Consider the following 21,314-nt stretch of genomic DNA (forward strand, 5'->3'; position numbering starts at 1 on the left):
ACTGGGCTTGAATAGAATATTGGTCATTAGCTTCTCTTTATGGCTCCAATACTTGCATAATCTTCATGTACATGTGATTGAAGTTTTAAAAGTTTTGAATGAATATCTGATAAGAACAAATATATCATTTTTAAGTGGGTTGAAAGTTGAAGTTCAGTGATAAATTGCCTTGTACAGCTTTTTGCCTTCATTCTGTTTTGTTTTGTTTTACTTTTCTTCATTTGATTTAGGTAAAAATTGAACATCTAAAATTACTAATGTACAAAATCTGGTATCAGATGTAGTTTAAAACAGATGGCATTAAGATAGCGACAACTGAAGTGTGTCATTGCTTACATAAAAAAAGATATATAAATTTTGTTCCAAACTCATCAGGCAGGGCATGTCACTGAAGGCTGAAAAACTAATGGCAGCACAGACTCAAATGAGTTGAAAATTTTTAACATACTGGACATTGGTAAATTTTAGATTTACTTGTTAATTTTGCATTTACCGTCATCCAGTAAATTTGAAATTTACAAGATGAAAATGTTTAAACTACAAGTGTGAAATATAAAAATGTTCCCTTACAGACTCAAAATCAGAACCGCCTCAAAGTGCATGACAAAACAGATGGACTCAGTACCACTACAAACAAGAAATTTCAAGTGAACTCTTCAAGTCTGTTACATCAGAATCATATGGTTGACTTTTTAGCTCACCTGAGCTGAAAGCTCAAGAGAGCTTTTCTGATCACATTTTGTCTGTCGTCTGTAAACTTTTTACATTTTCAACTTTTTCTCCAGAACCACTTGGCAAATTTTAACCAAACTTGCCACAAAGCATCCCTGGGTGAAAGAGATTCAATTTTGTCCAAATAAAGGGCATGGTCCAAGTAAAGGGCCATGCCCTCTTCTAAAAGGAGATATTTCAGAAATATGGAAAATATGGTGTCATATTTTAAACATCTTCTCAAAAACCACTTTGCCAGGACAGATGAAACATATGGGGAAACATCCTCAGGTGGTGTAGATTCAAGTTTGTTTAAACCATGACCTCTGGAGTAGGGCGGGGCAGAATAGATGAGCAAAGTTTTACATAGGAATATATAGGAAAAATCTTCACAGATCTTATTTTCAAGAACAGCAAAACCATGATTGGTTATATTTGTATGAAAGTATCCAGTATTCTCAGGTAGTGAAGATTTAAGTTTGTCCAAATTATGCCCCTAGGAGGTAAGGGTGGGGCCACAATGGATGAGCAAAGTTTTACATAGGAATATATGGGAAAAATCTTTAAAGCAATATGAGATGCATTTTTGAGAATTTTATTTTGCTGGTACAATGTGCTATTGTGATTAATTTGTATGTCATTTAAACCCTTATGACCAATAAGCACAAAATAAAATTTACAAATGTTTCAGAAAAAAATATATCTGTACAACTGAATATACAGTATCATATAAGAAATCATTATTGTAGGGGATGACAATAATTCAATTTTGCTTCAATCAAAGCTAATAAAATAATTTATAGCGCAAATATGAACAAAAGAAGTTTATAAATGTTTTATTTTTCTGTCATTGAAATAGTTAGTTACAAATTTGCAAAAAAATTTCCGATGTCAAACATGCAGCTCATATTGCTTTAAAAATCTTAGAATCTTTACAAATACAGCAAAGCTGTAATTGGTCATATTCATATGGAAGCATCCCCAGGTAGTGAAGATTCATAATTTGAGCAAATCATGACCCCCTGGAGTAAAGCGAGGCCATAATGGAGGAGCAAATTTTACATAGAAATAATAATAAGAAAAAATTTTTAAAATCTTTTTCTCAAGAACAGCAAAGCCATGCTTAGTCACATTTGTAAGGAAGCATCCTCAGGTAGTGTAGATTAAGATTTGTTTAAATCATGACAGGGGGCGGATAGCATGTGACCACAGTATAAGTTCAAACTTAAAGGGTAAAAAACAAAGCCACAGTTATTCAAAGAAATACGCAAGCATCCTTAGTTAGTGTAGATTCAAGTTTGTTCAGACCATACCCACCTTTTTAAAGGTAGGTATTTAAAATTTTCAATACTGAACTAATTTTTTTCTTTTTCTGAGCCTTGTAGGCCAGGTGAGCAATGTGGCCCATAAGCCTCTTGTTAGACTCAAAATTTAAAGTTTATTCACATAAATAAACTCAAAAGTAAGAGTGTATGTGCCTGAATAGAATCAGATCTTTAGAACCACCCCCTCCAATTTTTGGGACTCATAAAAAGTAAAAAGTACACATAGATGTTACATAAGTATGTTAAAATAAAGTATGTCTTCAATTAATACTAAACGATTAAATAATCAAAAGAAAAATTTCACAATCCTTATCTGCTATAAAAGTGTGTGGTAAAAATCATTTTATACACTCAATAGATACAAATCCTTGACCTTGTATCCTTTTGGATGTTGACTAGCAATGGAAAAGATTTAAAAGACAGTGGATTTACTAACCTTGATAGAAGGCCCATAAAAAGTCAATCTTAACATTATTTACAGTAGTCTATATTTTTTTCCAGAGAATCTGCCATGGAAAAGTTTTTCCACTGATCATCTTTCCCATGTAGAGGAGATGGCCTGCGATGAAGGGTCCTTGAAAGTGAGTTATTGCATCATTGTTGGGGTACGGGGTCTGTCCTTAAGTAGACAAGTCCATGATATTTATTGTCCTTCTGCTGGCTTTGCATGTCAAGGACTAGGAGTATTTGAACCCTTTGAGGGTGAAAACAGAAAAACTGGTCAACTTCTAGATTGTAAAAAATCAGTTTGTCTGAGGACTATCTTCTATTTTTAGCAGCATGGAGGAGAGGAACATTTTGAAATCTGAGTTAATTCTTTCTGGCATTTGTGATTGTAACAAATGTGAAAGAATAAAATGTGCAAAATAACAATCGCCTTCCTTAAAAAAATGAAGTGGGCCGAATAAGATACTTATCTTCTGCTTCCGTACTGATTAGGAAAAAAGAATTCTTTTTAACTCACTTGTCATGTCAGACATATTATCTAGTTGTTGTTAAAGTGCCATACTTTCAATTCTTACCAAAGTTGACACTTACAACACTTGGGTAGATTAAGTCTCTTCAAGAGCATTATCATGTTTGCGCTCATTAGATAATTAGTACTGGGGTAAAGAATAATGAAATTTGGATGAAGTCATATTAGGAACCAAAGAGCCAATATTAAAAAAAAAAAATAAGAAAGGGCTCTTCTCAATATGTACATGCAGATCTAAAGAGCTATGTACACCTTGTAAAGAGGATAGCTGATTGGCTGATTGTTACCCTATGTTCCATTGATGTAGAAATTTAGTTTTCATTGTCTTTAAGAAAGTTCTTTTGAGAGGTCTGCATTGAGAATACAGGTTTTAGGAAATGTGCAAAATTCTTGAATTTTATTGAGAACTGATGTATTTGAGTACATTCAAATAGAAAATAAAAGTCACCCCCCCCCCCCTTTCCTATCCAAAAACTACTAAAATATAATTTCTATATGATGAAGTGGAACTTCAGTAAGAGTAGTTGTATCAATAGAAACATGTATTGTTTGTTCTCAAATTATTCAGTATACCATGAAACTTAATGTCTAATCCAGACGTTATGTATTTTTGTGGACAAATACTGGGTCAACAAAACAGACAAATGGACAAAGTAAAAAATACATGTTAAAAAATTTAATGAGGGGGCATTACTGCAAAAAGGTAAAATTGACTTGCCTATTTTCATGCCCCGCCATAAATATGGTCGGGGCATATACAGTTAATTCTCGATAAACCGCCACCTTTTGTAATTTTGAAATCATGGCGGTATAGCGAATTTGGCGATGAATTGAATTTCCCATCTTCTGGAAAACAAGAAGTAGAGTTACCGTTCTTAGAAATACCATTTAGCGTTTCTATTCTTATTATTACATGTACATGTATATAAAAACATATTTCTGATTGAGGATACTTCAAGTAATTTTTTTAATGTAAAAATTCGCTATTTAAAACAAAATGTGCAGTTATGAAATAGACAAGTACATGTGGGTGCATTTTAATCTTCTATTGAAAAAAAAAAACGTGCGGGTCGATCGTCGTGATATATTGCCGATAGTAAGTAAAGTGAATTCTTGAATAAATTTATTGTTTATGGCAACATTGTTAATTAAACGTTCACAATTTATACCGTTTAATTATTTTTTCAGCAAACTTTGCATTGTTTAAATCAGAGATCATCTAAATAATATTGTTATAGTTATTGGCATACTTTAACAAGACCCCGCTTTCGTGGCGAAGCCGTCACTAAATGATTTTTATTAAACAGAAAACAAAATTATTATAAAAGTTCATGTTAAAATTATTGTTTATTTAGTTCTTGTTTAATTACTTTAAAATTGCATGTACCTTGTATGTCTTTGCGTACTTTACAACAGGGATAGTGTCAACCAATTTAAGCCGCGCTTCACTGACCACACGCACCTGTGGCGGTATATCGAGATAATTGACACTGAAAAATGGACGTTTGTTGTGAAAACAGGGTGGCGGATGGCGGTATGCGAGTTTGGCGTTATAAAGAGAATTTTATATAGCAGGAAAAACGTTCTTAGGAAATCATGGCGGTATTGCGAAAATGGCGATGAATCGAATGGCGATAATTCGAGAATTGACTGTAGTGTTTATCATGTCCATCTTCCGTCCTAATCCGTCTGTCCTTCCGTCACACTTTGCGTTTAGCTCTGTTCAAAGCTAAGTTTCAAAGAAACTATCCAAGATATTTTCATCAAACTTCATATGCTGATAGATATTGATGAGAGCTATGCAACTGCATCAACTTTTTTGTCCTTGACCTTTCCTTTGACCTTGACCTCACTTTTCTTAAATTAGTGTTTAGCTAAGTTTTAAACATACCATTCAAGATGTTATCAAACTTCACATCTTGATACATACTGATGAGAGCTATTCAACTGCATCTATACTTTTGACTTTGACCTTTCCTTTGACCTTGACCTCACTTATCTTTAATACATTTTGCTCAGTTTTAAAGATACCATTCAAGATATTTTTATCAAACTTCATATGCTGTTACATATTAATGAGAGCAATTCAACTGCATCAACAATTTTGACCTTGACCTATTATTTGACCTTTGACCTCACTTTTATCAAATTGTGTTTAAGTCAGTTATTTAAGACATCATTCTAGATATTTTTATCAAACTTCATATGTTGATACATATTGATGAGAGATATGCAACTGCATCAACATTTTTGACCTTGACCTTTCCTTTGACCTTTTGACCTTACTTTACCTAAATCAGTGGCAAACTTCATAAGCTGATACTTAATTAAGGAATCACTGTCTAGTTTTGAGAGTATGCCAGGGCATCAACAATAGTGGGAAACATGGGATAATTTGCATAACGGGCGCTAAAATTATCCCATGTTTCCCACTATTGTTGATGTCCCTGGCATACTCTCAAAACTAGACAGTGATTCCTTATATTTCCATTTCATTGTGAAATAAAATTGTAGACTTAGACATTAAGAATGTAGACTAATCGACTTAAATTACACGAGGACTTCCATGCCAATTTCAATAGTCCTCTCACACTGACGTCAAACACAAAGGCAGCCGCACGAGATTTACATGCATATCTGGCCTCCTTAGCGTCAGACACAGAGACAGATGCGCACGAGGTTTGCATGCGTATTAGGCCTCCTTAGCTGCTGACCTATCGACCTGCCTAATTTACATTCCGGCAGAATTATCAGGAAATCAACTCCGCTTACTTTCAAAGGGTTATTATAGAGAAAAAATTTAGAAATGGAAATATATACTGATGTAAGCAATTCAACTGCATCAACAATTTTTACCTTGACCTTTTATTTGACCCTGACCTCACTTTTTTTCAAATTGTGTTAAGTCAGTTTTAATTAAAGACATCATTCTAGGTATTTTTATCAAACTTCATATGTTGCTACATATTGATGAGAGATATGTAACTGCATCAACATTTTTGACCTTGACCTTTGCTTTGACATTGACCTCACTTTTCTTAAATTAGTGTCAAACTTCATAAGCTGATACATACTAATGTAAGTAATTCAACTGCATCACTATTCAAGATATTCTCCTCAAATTTCATACACTAATACAAATGTTCATGTTGCTTTACTAATATACCCTCAGCAGGGCATTGATGTCCTATGGACATATTTCTAGTTATAATTGTCAAGATGGATTAGCAGCACAGGTGAGTGCTGTGGCTCATGAGCCTCTATTTACTTTAAGAATGTCTGACTATACTTTAAAAAAATCTACAAGAGCTATTTTCTTAAAATGAAAAAATGAAAGAGATGAGAAATGTTTAGACTTCTTCCTTTTGAGTCATGAGAAACTGTCCACAAAGGATCATATTAAAAATCGTATTCAGTTGTGTTTCGAGAGACTGACAATTGTTATCAACCAGGACTAATGATAGACGGACAGGTTGGGTCTTTTCAATTATTGTGGCCATTTTCTCCAACAGGGACAACTGATTAAATGAGATAAGAATCAAATCAGAAAAAGCACAAAATTGCCCTCTTTAATTTGGAGCATTAGGGAAGGGCTAATGACATTGTTTTGTGGCCAGTTGATAATAAGATAGCAGGTGGTAGCTGTTATCAGTATAAATCCTGTATTTGTAACCATCACGTGTGTTCGGGTGGATTTTCTAGAGAACAGTTTGAAACACATCAGGAAAGAGACTCAAAAGCCTTTGGTGACAGGTTTCCCTGATGCAAACAGTTGATAAAAGAAGTACATATTACTAATCACATTGATATCTGCAATTAAGCATGTCATTGTAATAATTTTACTTCTCTTAATTGGATAGAGCAATGGAAATGTTTCTTAGAAGAGGCTCCTATCAGGATAGCTCTGCAGTGAAGTGGACAAATGTTTATCTCTTCCGCAGGGACTGTCTCACCTTCCTGTATACTAATGACTTGGCTAAGTTTCTTTGTTCGTGGCCAGCACTACTAATTCACTCTGCTATTTTGACTAATAGGGAAACTATTTTTATTCTGTACCTTACACACTAGCTCATAAACAAATCCTGTGTCCTGATAACTTGTAGCGGAAAACCTTGACATGGCCTGCTGTTCAAACACACTCTGGTGACAAAAGGACAAAAAACTTTTTGACCATTTTTCACAGCTTTGTGAACCAAGGGGCCATAGGTGAATTTTATGTAAAGACATGTAAAATGTGCAAATGTGCCGCAGGTGGCCAAAAGCCATTATCTTTTCAAAGTCAGCCATGCAGTTCCACCCCACAAAGATCTCCTTCCATCTTACCTATTATGTTTAAGAGCATCCATTGTCCATCTCGCTGAAGGTAACAACATGATTCTCTGCATGTTAAGTGGAGAGAATCACAATCTCCCACATCTAGAGGAGCCTGGGAAAATCCAGGGATGACATACGGAGGGATCAACTAATGAACAGTCTATCAAAAGATCCAGGGGGATGAAAAAGGCCACCATTATTTTGTCTCTGTATTGATTTTTGACAGTTTGCCTGGAACATTGGTCAGCACTGATGGACCAAGATTTTTTTTTTTTTTTTTTTTAAAAGTCTAATTATCTTGTAGAGCTGGGTATCGCGACTGAAAAATCGTATCGCAATATATTGCAATATTATATTTTGTATTGCAATATATCACAATATAAAATTTTTAATAATTTTTGCTTTTCGTCAATGTCAAATGAAAACACGAACTCAAATTGCATGTATTCTCGAGTTGATATATTGCAACTGCCTGGTCGCGTTGTGTCGGCGCAATTGGCAAGCTAAGTTTTTTGTGGCACAACTTGACGAATCAAGTTGTAATATTCAGATTCGGCTTTAACATGAAGGGGTTTCATGTAACAGTTGTCTTTTCGTTTCTAACAGAGATATGTCTCTCGTTTCTGATCACGCTTCATGTCGCTTGCCATATTTTACCTTGAAAAGGGCAAATAACTCTTTTTATAACAATTTATAGCATATCGAACCCGAACCGGTATTCACAAAAAAATACCGCGATACGTATTGTGAAGAAAAAAATCGGGATACACCGGTTAACCGGTAATATCGCACAGCACTATTATCTTGCATAGATCTATGTTTCATATTTATTTTGTTGGGTAAATATATAGATTTTGCGTCTCAATTCAGTATTTTGGAACCTCGTGTATGGAATAGTGTCAATCACTTGGTAGCCTTTTTTTAATACATAAATGACAAAAAAGTGACAGCAATGTAAAGAAACTATTAACATGTGCTCATAAGGTACAAAATTCAATGGGGTGTGGTATTACAATATTCTTAGACCTTTTCAGCTCTTGCAGTTAATTTTCAATGCATCTTTAGCAGTAAAATATCACAAAACTAGTCAGATTGTTCAGAAGAATGAATGTTATAGGTAGGTAATAGAGACAAGGAGAGATTGATTCTGTCAGAGAGAGCTTAGTAGGGTGCCGATGTATAGGAGAGATTTACATGGTGAAGGTGGTAAGAGCGTGGGATTTAGATTGCCAGAGAATTAGATATCTCCCGACTGTCATAAGTGATTGCATAATGACTGAATAAGTTTTTGATTTTTTAATCATAAACAGTCTTTAGTAATATTTAGCTCACCTGAGCTGAAAGCTTCGGTGAGCTTTTCTAATTACCTGTTGTCCATTCCCTGTCCATCTGTCACTCTGTAAACTTTTCGCATTTTCAATTTATTCTCAAGAAACATTGGGCCAATTTTATCTTAAGGTTGTAGAAAGCATCGATGGTTTTAGTGTTAAAGGGCCATGCCCTTTCTAAGGGGAGATGATCCAAAAAAGAGCACTTCATACAAAATGGTAAGTTTGAAGAAATGTGAAGTTTGAAGAATTGTGATAATAAAATAAGCAATGTGCCTTGTTTGCACAAAGAATGCAAAAGAATATATTGAAAGTACTAAGAATGAAGCTCAAAAACTTAAAAAGTTGTTAATGATCAATAAAAATATCTGGTAATTTGCTTTTTATCTAGTGTTTAAGAGATTATACAACTTTTAAGAATTTTAAATGATAGAAAAAGGAATAAAATATTATCCCAAGGTTTCAGAGGTGTGCTAGTCAATGATAGGAATCTTTTTAAAAAATCATTTCACCTTATATACACAGGTGGCGTGTTGGAAAACATCTTATGTAACAACATCCGAGTTGGGTATAGCTTCTGTCAGGAAAGTGTTCCATAGGTTTATAGACTTAATAACTTACAATTAATTACAACATCTGAATGGAAGTTTACCAGTGAAACACAAATTAACATATTTTCTTCAAGATAGCCATCTGAACAACTATAAGCTCAGCTGTATGCTTCTATTTTATGGTGATCCTAATGAAATGACTGTAAGCTAACTAATCCTAACCCCTTTGTTTTGAGCTATAGTTTTGTATGACTGACATGTTTTGGTTCGGTACTAGCTGGGTGAGCGTTTTAATTCTATAGTGGGAGGATGATGATTGGTGGAGGGGTCCACATCCCTGTGTCTACCAGTCCGTCAGTCCTGTCATAGTATCAGATATTACGCACTCAGTTAACCCAGCCTGGCTGACGACCACTGATTTAAACTTGTCAATCTTCGACGACACTTGCCATCGATATATACAAATAATGGACGAAAATGGAACCAGTGGTACACCGTGGCACAAGTACGTTCGCCACCCATCGGAGACTTGACTGGTTTCCTTGATGCTGATGATAGGGGGGTCCTATTGATTACCAATGTCCACTTTTGTAACGTTTTATTTTCAAAGCCTGATGAAAGATGAGGAGCTTTATTATCTGATGGTTAACTGTGGTGTTGACTTTAAACCCTTGTAATTTAAAAGGAAACAGTATTGTTACATTTGCATGTGTCAGTAAGCAACAATAGACTTCAAAATAAATGCTAGAACGTCTTTGATTACAATATTGGGTGCAGCTCTTTATGTTGGGGAGATGATACCTATTTTAGGGTATAATCTTTCTAAAATGTTTTTTATTTAAATTTGTGTCCATTGAAATATTTGGAATGGGATGAGTCTGTGATCTGTAGTGCATGACAAAGTGTTGGATAATGAGAGCTCATTTATAGCCAGTGCAGAGTTTGATCCTTTCACGTGGCATACGTGACTAAGAAATAAACTTCTTATACATATACCGTGGTATATATATACCATATTTAGATACATGAAGTCATATATTTTGCCATATGCTCTGGTTAAAAAAGTCATTAATTTACTTTCAAAGTTAGAATTTCATTTGGGGGAAAATTAATTTATATAATGCCATAAAAAGTGTATTTGTTTTCTAATAAATGTATTAATTGTTAACTTTAAGAAATAAAACATATAATAGGAAAATTAAAATACTGGTATAATGAATGTAAATCTTCAATGGTAGTGTATAATTATATCAAGGTCATTGTGAGAGTTATACCCCTTTAGCTGCCTTTTTACTGCTGTGATCTATATATGTCAATTAGGGAAGTATTTATCAATGTGATATACCAGGCTGAAGTAGTTTTTCCTGCCTGTGAGAATTCTATTAAATCACACAATATCGGCTGATATATGCTACTATTTTTATAATTCCTGTGTTGAGGACTATTACTAATTATAATGAGTCATGAGTTGATGAGTTTTTCAAATATGGAAATAAAAGGGAAAAGAGCTTAATATATTTTACAAGGGAGACAGTGAAAATATTGCTGGTATATGCAGCTTCTGAAAATAAGAAGCAGGTTGTTGTGCACACATACTTAAGAAATAAGGTTCTTTTTTCATATGGATTTTGAAGGTTGATTTTAAAATTAGTAGTAAAGGTAATTAATGTATCAATGTCTCTGCAGACAAATTTAATGAAAGAAAGGAAGACCAGTTGCTAGAACAGTACTATAGATTTAGTAATTCTTTAATTTTCGAGTCCAACCTGAATGTCCTATTGTCATATTTCTTCACAGTTTGTTTGTAATAGCTTTATGAATAAAAGATAGACTTTAAGTATTTTTGCCAGGTTATGAAAGTTGTCAATTCTTTATCAAAGAATTCTATTTCTTGTTAATGGCACAGTACACTTTGTGATACATAAAGTTAAAGATCATAAGCACCTTAAAGTGCATGTATCTCTTGTACTTTATCATCATATATTTTTCAAAAAGTTTAATTATTGATAAACATAGTATGGTGTACTAATTAACATTTGATAATTTTTCTCTTTTATCTGTCAAACTTGCACTTTATTTTTAAAATATATTGCATAAGAAGCAAAGAGTATTCACACATTTCTTTAATATCTGGAAAAAAAATCATGTCTTTAGCTGAGACAATAGTAATTTAATGTATCATTTTGTCCAGATTATGATGTTAGCAAGTGATTAGATGAACTAGATTAAATAAGAAAGCATCAGTTGAACTGACTCTTGTCCAGAAGAATATATATGGAAGGCAGTCTTGAAGGCAATTCATGAATGCATATCTCTGTAAATACAATTAATTGTTAATTCTCTTGATATAACTGATTTGCTTATTATAATTTTGGTAGTTTCTCGAACAATTTTTTCTATGAAATTTCTTTGAACTGTATGTCTTTGTCTCTGTATATCATCTCATAACTGAAGAAAAGTATGCCTCCCCCCAAAATGATTATTTTAACTCCACCTAACTTTGTGGAGCGGACAGTTAATGTATATTAATGTCACTGTGTCATTTTCCTGTAAAACAAACAAGCAGTCCTGGGTCCATTGAGTTTCATCTGGTGACAATAGCTGTTTTATTTAGTACTTAGACCCAGCTCCAGAGAGTCTGGTGTCGCAGGAAAACATCATACAACACAAGTATCACAGCAGCCAAATGACTTCTTGGTGAGGTTGAAGAAATGCTCATTTCATACAAGTAATTAGTAATTTTTCAATGAGAATTTGGTATTGCTAAGTGTGCAGATAGTGGTTCTATAGATTTTGCTACTTGTTTAAGTCGTACGGCGTCCACAAGTGTGAGAGCGAGACCTGTAATTGTTTTAATGAATGACGTCGATTGGTATTTTCTCAGGACTTGACGCATTATATTGAATGACCGTGTTTAGTATAATTGGACGAGTAGGCTGAACAATTATGTAAATAATTTTAAATGACTCTGAAGTTTTATTGTGTAATTGTTATTGTAAGTTTTATATTGTACCTATTTTAATTACTGCACTTAGAATTTTCTTGAGCCCTGTCAGTCAGTTTTTTTTTTATGAATGACTACCAAATGAACCTATGAGAACAAATAATGTTTTTCTTTTCACATAAACTTGCATACTTTCAAGTATTTTAACTGCAAAATTAGCTAATGGTCTGATTAAGTTGGATGATCAAAATAATTCTGAAACATTTTTCATTATAGAAAGTGATCACCAGAACTAACAATTTAATTAAAATACATAGACCTTTCAGAACAAGTAATTTTAGTATATAAATATTCAAAGCAAAATTAAAATCTATGTCAAATAGAATCCATTTAAGTTATTGAGAGTGTGATAGTTCACATGGAAATAGAAACATTTTTAGTTATAAAATGCCCCCAGGTTTTTAACTTTAAGTATATACATGTACCTTGATTGTTTTGCACAATTGAAACTAGAAGAACATCCAGTGTGGAAAGATCCCTAGATTCTGAAATGCAACTTTCATTGATGGTACCTCAATCTGTATGTTATATCAAGATAGTAGGAACAAAGGGGCATGCCCCCAGCCCATTCTCCCCAATATACTAGTAAACTTGGCAATGAAAAAAATCACTGAAGTACTCTCCAAATAACTTTGCTAGTACATGTATTTACTATACAATAGAAAACAAAGCTAACTAGTGCTAATTGTAACGGGGACCGTTACAGATGTTCCCCAAACGCTCCCCAACTCCCTTTTGGTGCCATATTCCCTGTAATCTCTATTAAATAAGAAATACTTTATGGAACTTAGACTTAATCAAGGTCTTCCCGGAAAAAACAAAATATATTTTAAAATAGGCATTGCACGCGTGTTCATGTGCGTAACGACCATATTATCTTGTCTACACTATCTAGAATTTTAATATACTTAATATCAAAGCATTTAATCCAAAAGCATTAAAAATGCACTCATTCGAGTGTATTTTTAATTTTACTTATTTCACGTGCACGGACTTGCACGCACGTGCAAGCACGTGCATGATGACTTCACCTTCTTGTAGAAGTCTCTTATATTTATCTATGTTCTATATCCCATCCTGTTTGGTTGAAAAACAAGGGAGTTATAGCCATTTCAAGTTTCAGCCAATCAGATTGCAGCACACATGCATGCGCGTGATTTCATAATTTTTTATCTTTATCGTATAGAGATATCAAAATGAATGACTATATTTTAAAATTCCAAATATTTCGTCAAAAAACAAAGGAGATATAGCCATTTAAAGTTTCAGCCAATCAGATTGCAGCACACCTGCATGCGCGTGATTTCATGAATTTTTTTCTATATCATATTTTAGTATATCCTAATGCATGACTATGTTTCAAATTTCAAAGCATTTCGTCAAAAAACAAAGGAGATATAGCCATTTAAAATTTCAGCCAATCAGATTACAGCACACGCGCATGCGCATGCTTTCATGAAAAATTTTATATATCATGCTGTAGATCTTCATAATATAGGACTATGTTCAAAATTTCAAAAGATTATGACATGAAACAAGAAAGATATTGAGACTTTAGTGTCAGCCAATCAGAGGGAAGCGCACGTGCATGCGCGTGAGATCTTGCCATATTGACCACGTCATATTATTTATACTACTAATATATCCTTATATTATAAGTTTCAAAACATTTCATCAAAAAATAGAAAAGTTACGGTAGGATTCATTATATTGGTCATTTCACGTGTTGCACGTGCCCGCTCATGCAAGCACGTGCGCGCAAAATGACCTTCGTTCGGCAACTCTACATAACATGCCTACTAACCCTAAAAACATTTTACCTTAGTCGGATGTGTAGTTAACAAGATCACTCGTGGACAAAATTTTCCCAGGAAGAAAAATAATAATAATAATAAGAAACAGAGTAAAAACAATATGTTCCCCAACTTCGTTTGGGTAACATAATTACAGCCCCCCTCCTCTTCAATAATGTTCCCAATAAATGCTTTACTGTAGAAAACATTGTCTTCCCTCAATAATAACATCTTATTTTGTCCTCTTTTTTTTTGCTTTTAATTTGTTTGTTTTTCTTTTTTTTTGGCTTGGCAAGAATTTCTGTACCCCCCCCCCCCCCACACACACACACACACACTCACTCAGGTATAATTGCTCCCCACAGGTCCAGTTATACAGGGGATAATTTGCTAAGAAATATAGAGCCATTTTTGATTCTCATATTTCATCACACACAAAAATTTTTTGACCTGTTTGAAGGGATTTTTAACATTTCTTTTGAAATGATATCAAGCTACATTTTGTCTTCCCCAAATAAAGGCAGATGTAAGTATAGGAAGGATGTGCAATCTTCAAAAATCTTCTTAATTTGGATAACCTCCAAATGCCATAAAACATTCACCTACTCTAAATGTGTGGCTATGTGTTGTTGACCTTGACCTTTATAGTGCCTATTTAAGCATTAATAGAAATAAGCTGCATTACTGGGTCAAAAATTTAAACTCAGTGTCAGCTAAAGAAGAAGGTACAGTTTCAATTCAAAGTAAGCCCGATATTTTTCTAAAATATGAAAGTGATATAAGAAAACAAAATTCATTCTTTCTAAATCGTAGAAATTCCCTGCAGCAAGAATATACAAATAGTTTTTCTCGCATGACTTCCTTAATGCTAATTGTGACGTCATTAACTTGTGCATTTTCCCGTATTTTCTTAAAAAGTTGCAGAAGACGTCAATTTTCAGTGGAATTTTCTTTCAGAAAACATACTCTGCCACCGTCGCCCGGAAAGATTTTGAGATATGTGATTTTTCACAACAGTTTACATAATATATCCAAAAATTAAAGTGGGCGACGGTGGCAGACACTATTTTCTAAAGGAAAATAAGTACAGAAGTGAGTCATTTTGAGGCTTTTCTGCATGAAACTTAGAAATGCACCAAATTAATGACGTCATACTACCAGAAAGGTCCTCATTCATGCCATATTCTTTCATGATTTATCATATTCATCTACTCAACTATTGTTAAAGCCAATATCATAACTTTTTAAGACCATTCAATTTTTAGGGCACATTAAAGCTGAATCTGTACCTTCTTCTTAGGTTTCCTAAGTTTTATGGCTTGAACTTGAACTTGGGAAAATTGTGATTATTACAAAGTGAATTTTATATAAACCAAAGAAAAAATTATCCTAGTGGATTCATAAATTAACCTATAAAAATAGGTTCCTAGGCAATAAAAAATAACATCTCTGATAAAACATCAAGTTCATTTAGGTAATGGCTTGTCTATTTCAGTTAAAAGTGGTATTGTCATAAGGAAGTTTGGGACACATAGTTCATATGTACATGTATGTATCATAGACAGTTTTTAAATAATTAAGGAAATAAAGTTGTTCTGTACAGTATTACTTTTATTGAACACTGTCAGTTTAATTAAATAAAATATTAAATCAGCAAATATTGACAAATGTTTAATTAATTCTGGGTGTGGGCATTTTTTTTTCTGAATGTCAGTCTGTTCAGTTATCAGATATAGATTGTATTACTTATGAAATAGATTTTTAAGTAACAATTTTGTACTTTGTTTTTCTTTTTAAAGAACTCAAGTTATGTATATTATTTCTTATTTAGTAACAGGTTTGGGTCATATCATCAATCATTCGTTAATTTGCTCCTTGGAAATATACTAAAAATCATTTTTCATAATATAGTTAATAATCGTTTGACTTGAAAGGTAATTATTGAGGTGCCTCTTTTTACATAGATTCTGTTAGACTTTATAACGTGCTTGTGAGATATTTTGTCAGTTAAAATGTAATTGATAGTTATTATTAAGTTATTGTCAAGTCATATTTTGACACTAAGTGTTACACAGTACACAGAAAGTTTTTTGTTAATTGATAATTAAGACGGACAAATACTCTTTACAAAATAATCCGACAGACCACGTCAGAGCACTTTTGGGGATTGTATAAATTTGCAGTCATCTAAATGTAAATTTACAAAATTTAGAATTGTCATTCTTGTAACAAATTTAGGTGAAATTTGATATGGAAGAAAAGTTCATGCTGAAAGATCTTTAATTTTAAAGACCATGTCATTCCAATCTATTTACTGTAGGTTTAAATTTGGAAATAACAAAGCTCCCCTGAATGTCAATTAGTATTCTTCAATGAGCCTCTAATGGCAAACCCTATCTCTGGATTTTAGATTTTAACCAAATTATTTAGGGAAAAAGTTAAACTAAAATGTGTATTGTGGATGCTAATTAGAGTGAATATTAAATGCAGAATTGTTTAGCACTTTCATGCATATACATTCATGATTAAGATGAATGTTAGCATTGAAAATTGAAATAATGAAATGATATTATTGATTTTATGTTGTTTGCTGTCTCTTTCACAGTGTTTTATTTTATTTGCTCTTTGACAAAACTGTGTTGTTTCCAAAATTTGAATTGGGGCCAACATGCATGATATCATGACTGCAAACACCACAACATAATATTCACTTGACAATTGTAGATGGACACTTGAAAAGAATGAAGTATGATCTTTTTTTATACCCCCCGCAAACGAAGTTTGGGGGGGTATATAGGAATCACCTTGTCCGTCTGTCCGTCTGTCCGTCCGTCCGTCTGTCCGTCTGTCTGTGCAATCGTGTCCGGTCCATATCTTTCTTACAGAGGGACATTAGAATCTACTACTCCACACTAAGATTGCTCATGACCTAAGGGTGTGTCATTCTTGACCCAAGGTCATTCGGGGAAGTTCAAGGTCACTGGAAGAAAAATTTCATAATTCGTGTCCGGTCCATATCTTTCTTATGGATAAACTTGGTAGGTTCTCATTTCACACAAAGATTGCCCATGACCCAAGGGTGTGTCATGACCTTGACCCAAGGTCATTTTGGAAAGTTCAAGGTCACTGGAAGAAAATTTTCATAAATCATGTTTAATACATATCTTTTATAGATAAACTTGGTAGGTTCTCATTTTACACAAAGATTGCCCATAACCCAAGGATGTGTCATGACCTTGACCCAAGGTCATTTGGGAAAGTTCAAGGTCACTGGAAGAAAATTATTTATATTCCCTGTCCAGTCCATATTTTTCTTATAGATAAACTTGGTAGGTTCTCATTTTACACAAAGATTGCCCATGACTCAAGGGTGTGTCATGACCTTGACCCAAGGTCATTTGGGAAAGTTCAAGGTCACTGGAAGAAAATTATTTATATTCCCTGTCTGGGCCATATTTTTCTTATGGATAAACTTGGTAGGTTCTTATTTCACACAAAGATTGCCCATGACCCAAGGGTGTGTCATGACCTTGACCCAAGGTCATATAGGGAAGTTCAAGGTCACTGGAAGAAAAATTTCATAATTTGTGTCCGGTCCATATCTTTCTTATGGATAAACTTGGTAGGTTCTCATTTCACACAAAGATTGCCCATGACCCAAGGGTGTGTCATGACCTTGACCCAAGGTCATTTGGAGAAGTTCAAGGTCACTGGTAGAAAAATTTCGTAATTCGTGTCCGGTCCATATCTTTCTTATGCATAAACTTGGTAGGTTCTCATTTCACACAAAGATTGCCCATGACCCAAGGGTGTGTCATGACCTTGACCCAAGGTCATTTGGGGAAGTTCAAGGTCACTGGTAGAAAAATTTCAGAATTCGTGTCCGGTCCACATCTTTCTTATGCATAAACTTGGTAGGTTCTCATTTCACTGAAAGATTGCCCATGACCCAAGGGTGTGTCATGACCTTGACCCAAAGTTATTTGGGGAAGTTCAAGGTCACTGGAATAAGAATTTCATAATTTGTTTTTGATACATATCTTTATTATGGAAAAACTGACTTCTGAAAAACCCAGCGGGGGTATTTTGTCCCGTTTGGACAGTTCTGGTTTCTCTCTATTTTAACAAAATTTAAGTTCTATTTAAAAAATCAACAACAACAAAAATAAATAAATGAAGATAACAAACAGTAATCAAGCTCAAAAGTTGAAACTATGCAAATTGGGGAAAAAAGCAAACCTCTGAAGATTAGGTGCCATGGAGAAGTAAGTATCCCCTCTTGTCCGGTCACATCCACTGTGTACTCCATTGTTATAAATGAGCAAATGGATAAAGTCATAGAAAATTCAGTGTGTGATAAAATGGACTAAGATTAGTATGTCAGATCATTTTAAGTTCACTGGGATATATTGAGTTGACTTATGAATGAAAGTAATTATTATTAAATTGACAATAAGTCATTGATAAATATATCTGACGTCAAGTTGAAAGCCACAGCAAGTGTTTCCTTTTTCTCATTTATAAGTTTTAGAGTAAATTTTTGTCTTATGTCAAAAGAAGGGGGTTTGGCTACTAACAAGGCACAGTTGGTACCCATGGGAATTCCAACCGATTGTTGAAAGACCTACAGGAGAACTTGAAACCAACAACTATGATTTGTGACGTTTTATAAGGTGGCTTTATTGTCTACAAGAGAATTTGTACCTGGTTATAACTTCTCTAATTAAGCAAGAGCCCACAGTTACCAAGAATTTTCCAAAGAACAAGTTTTCTGTACTATTTGCATCCAGACAATAATTTATTTGTGGTATATTTCCTGTGTAGAATACTCAAGTTAAGAAGTGGCACTATAGAGGATACAAAAAGTCCCCAACAGGGAACATTCAGTGTTGTACACACCCCTTGTAAAACATGTATGGATTACCCTGCATTGTGTAAAAGTATGAAAAGGCTCTTAATTATTGATAGATTTTAATTTATTTGATGATCTTGAGAAAGATCAACACTAGAAAGTGCAAAATTTGTCATGGAAGAAAAATCTGGCTACTCAAGTTAGCCTTTCTGTTTACCGACTATACACTTGAGTCTGCATTAGACTCCAAATCCAGCAGTCCCTTGTATGTATTGGTTTATCTCCTATGTTTAAACTTTGTCAAACAACTCTTGAATTTTTTGAAGATAAAGTGGACATGTGAACTGCTTTTCTACTCATTTATTGTCATTTGCAGATACCCTTGAGATTAAGAACTAAATGGTGTTTTATACATAAACCATGTCTAAACACTTGTGTTTTATCGTTTTTTACTTGAAGTAAAGTGGACTAAAGCAATAAGTTTGAGATACAATTAGCAAAATAAAGGTAAAAATGCATTGATAAAGGCTTTATTGTGCAGATCCTGGTTCAAATCTTGCTGGGAACAGCTGGCTTATAATATTACATGAGGAAGAACTATATCATTTACTGTGCCCCACCGAATGAAGAATCTGTTAATCAGTCGCATATCATATAACACATTATATAATGTAATTATTTTCCCTGAATCCTTTTTCAAAATGTTCAGTGTGACAGCAGTATGAATTGTCCTACATCCTTGTGTAGAAAAAATTTATTAGTTTTGCCTAGATAATATACAGCAGTATTAAACTCTATGGGATATATAGAAATGAAATATTTGATTATTGTCAAGATATTATACAGCAGTAAAGTCATGCTATATGAGATACAGAAACGAAATATACCTGTTAAGGTATACTCTCTTGGATAAACCATATGAAATTGTTTTCCAACTTGTAACAACAGGTGTTTTTGTACAGAAATTTAAAAATATGGTTTGGGGTTCTACAAGAGAAATAGCTGAAAATCCTACCTGTATCACCTGAACATTAATTAATTATGATATATCCCAGACAGTAATTGATTCATTTTCAAATTATTAAAGCTTATATATAATACTGACCAAATTTGCAAAGTAGCTAGACTAGATCTATTGCATTTGGGGATATATATATGCAACAAATCTTATTTCAGATGCTGCAAGACCCACAAGTTACAGCTAAAGTACAGGAATAAAAAGCTCTGAGCACTCCTTTATTATTACTTATTATTTAAGCAGATGACAAGTCTTGCATAATCCAGATTTGAATCTGTACCACCTGTGGAATATCTTTCTAGCAAAGTACATCTAAATGTCAAAAGAGAAGAACATTTTCCCTAAAATCAAACAACAGGATTGCAGGTATAAAACTGTTTTCATGAATTAGAAATATAAAATAGCCCAGTCTCATTCTTTGGTGACATACAGGCTGGACACAGCTGGCTTTTGCATGTTTACAACAGTATTGGTTGACCAGCCCTAACCAGAGTGCGTAAGTTGACCTAGTGCAATGGCAGGTCAGTCCACAGGTTGTCACGATCACACGCAGCATGTTCTGTTTTGTTTTTTAAGCTGATTTTTTCTGTCTTTGTAGCGTAATTGAAATCTAAGACTCACACACAACTATTAGAATCTTCTGAGGTCGGAGAGAACAAAGGAATTAACAGAAGGACTTACAATGTTTCTTTTGGTCAGATTCATTCTTTTTGTTATTTTTCAGCACAGAAGCCATTTTCTTTTTTGTAAGAAGTACAATAGAAGCTCTGTCAGTGCAGGCAATGAATATGTCAAGGGAACAAGGTCCATTTTAATGCCAGTGTGTGGACACTGCCAATATCTCCCTCAATTTTTCTGTCTGGCGATGAGGAATGAAGTTAATGTGTTTGATAAAAGCCAACTAATTGGTGGTCATCTGCCTGCTTTTGCCATTCTATTGAATGCATGTTTGGTTCACTGCCTCTGGTCAAGGAGACTCCAAGTGAAGAATTCCATATCCGTGTTGTTGTTAAGAGCCATAATCAGATGAAAAGCTGGATGAACGAGATGACCTTGCTTCTCTGCAGACCTGTTGCACTGGTTCAGCAGATGGAATGCTAAGGATCAGTTGAAGAAGATTATTAATGAAAAAACTGTTAGAGATCATGGTGGACTTTTTTTATGATGACCTGATGTGTTATGCTCAGTCTTCTGTTTTTAGAATTTGTTATGGTTTGTGGGTTGATTGATAAAGAATTCTGTTGATAATCAACTTGACTTTTGTACTTAAGCTTCCGTTGCAAAGCCCAACATGAAGGTTTCTGATGCATGCTCAAGTGGAGCTAGATACATGTACAGGCTTTTCAATTTTACCATTGTTTATTTCCATTTTGTTTAAAATTTTCATTTTAAGGCTTTATCATATCTTCAGTTGTATCCAATTTTACCAAAATTTTATTAGA

The 21,314-nt window shown here is 33.9% G+C and overlaps 1 long non-coding RNA gene across 1 annotated transcript in view; it reads left to right on the top strand.

Moving 5' to 3' along the window:
• Nucleotides 1-2,077: 2,077 nt before the first annotated feature.
• LOC134238153 (uncharacterized) overlaps nt 2,078-21,314 on the top strand; it is a 38,026-nt gene continuing 18,789 nt past the window's right edge. The window contains exon 1 of the long non-coding RNA XR_009985947.1: nt 2,078-2,617. This is a non-coding gene — a long non-coding RNA (uncharacterized LOC134238153). The remainder of the gene's footprint in view (nt 2,618-21,314) is intronic.

This window comes from Saccostrea cucullata, unplaced genomic scaffold, assembly GCF_032062105.1.
Source record: "Saccostrea cucullata isolate Sc308-1 unplaced genomic scaffold, CSIRO_AGI_Scuc_v1 ctg3271, whole genome shotgun sequence".
Classification (NCBI taxonomy): domain Eukaryota; kingdom Metazoa; phylum Mollusca; class Bivalvia; order Ostreida; family Ostreidae; genus Saccostrea; species Saccostrea cuccullata.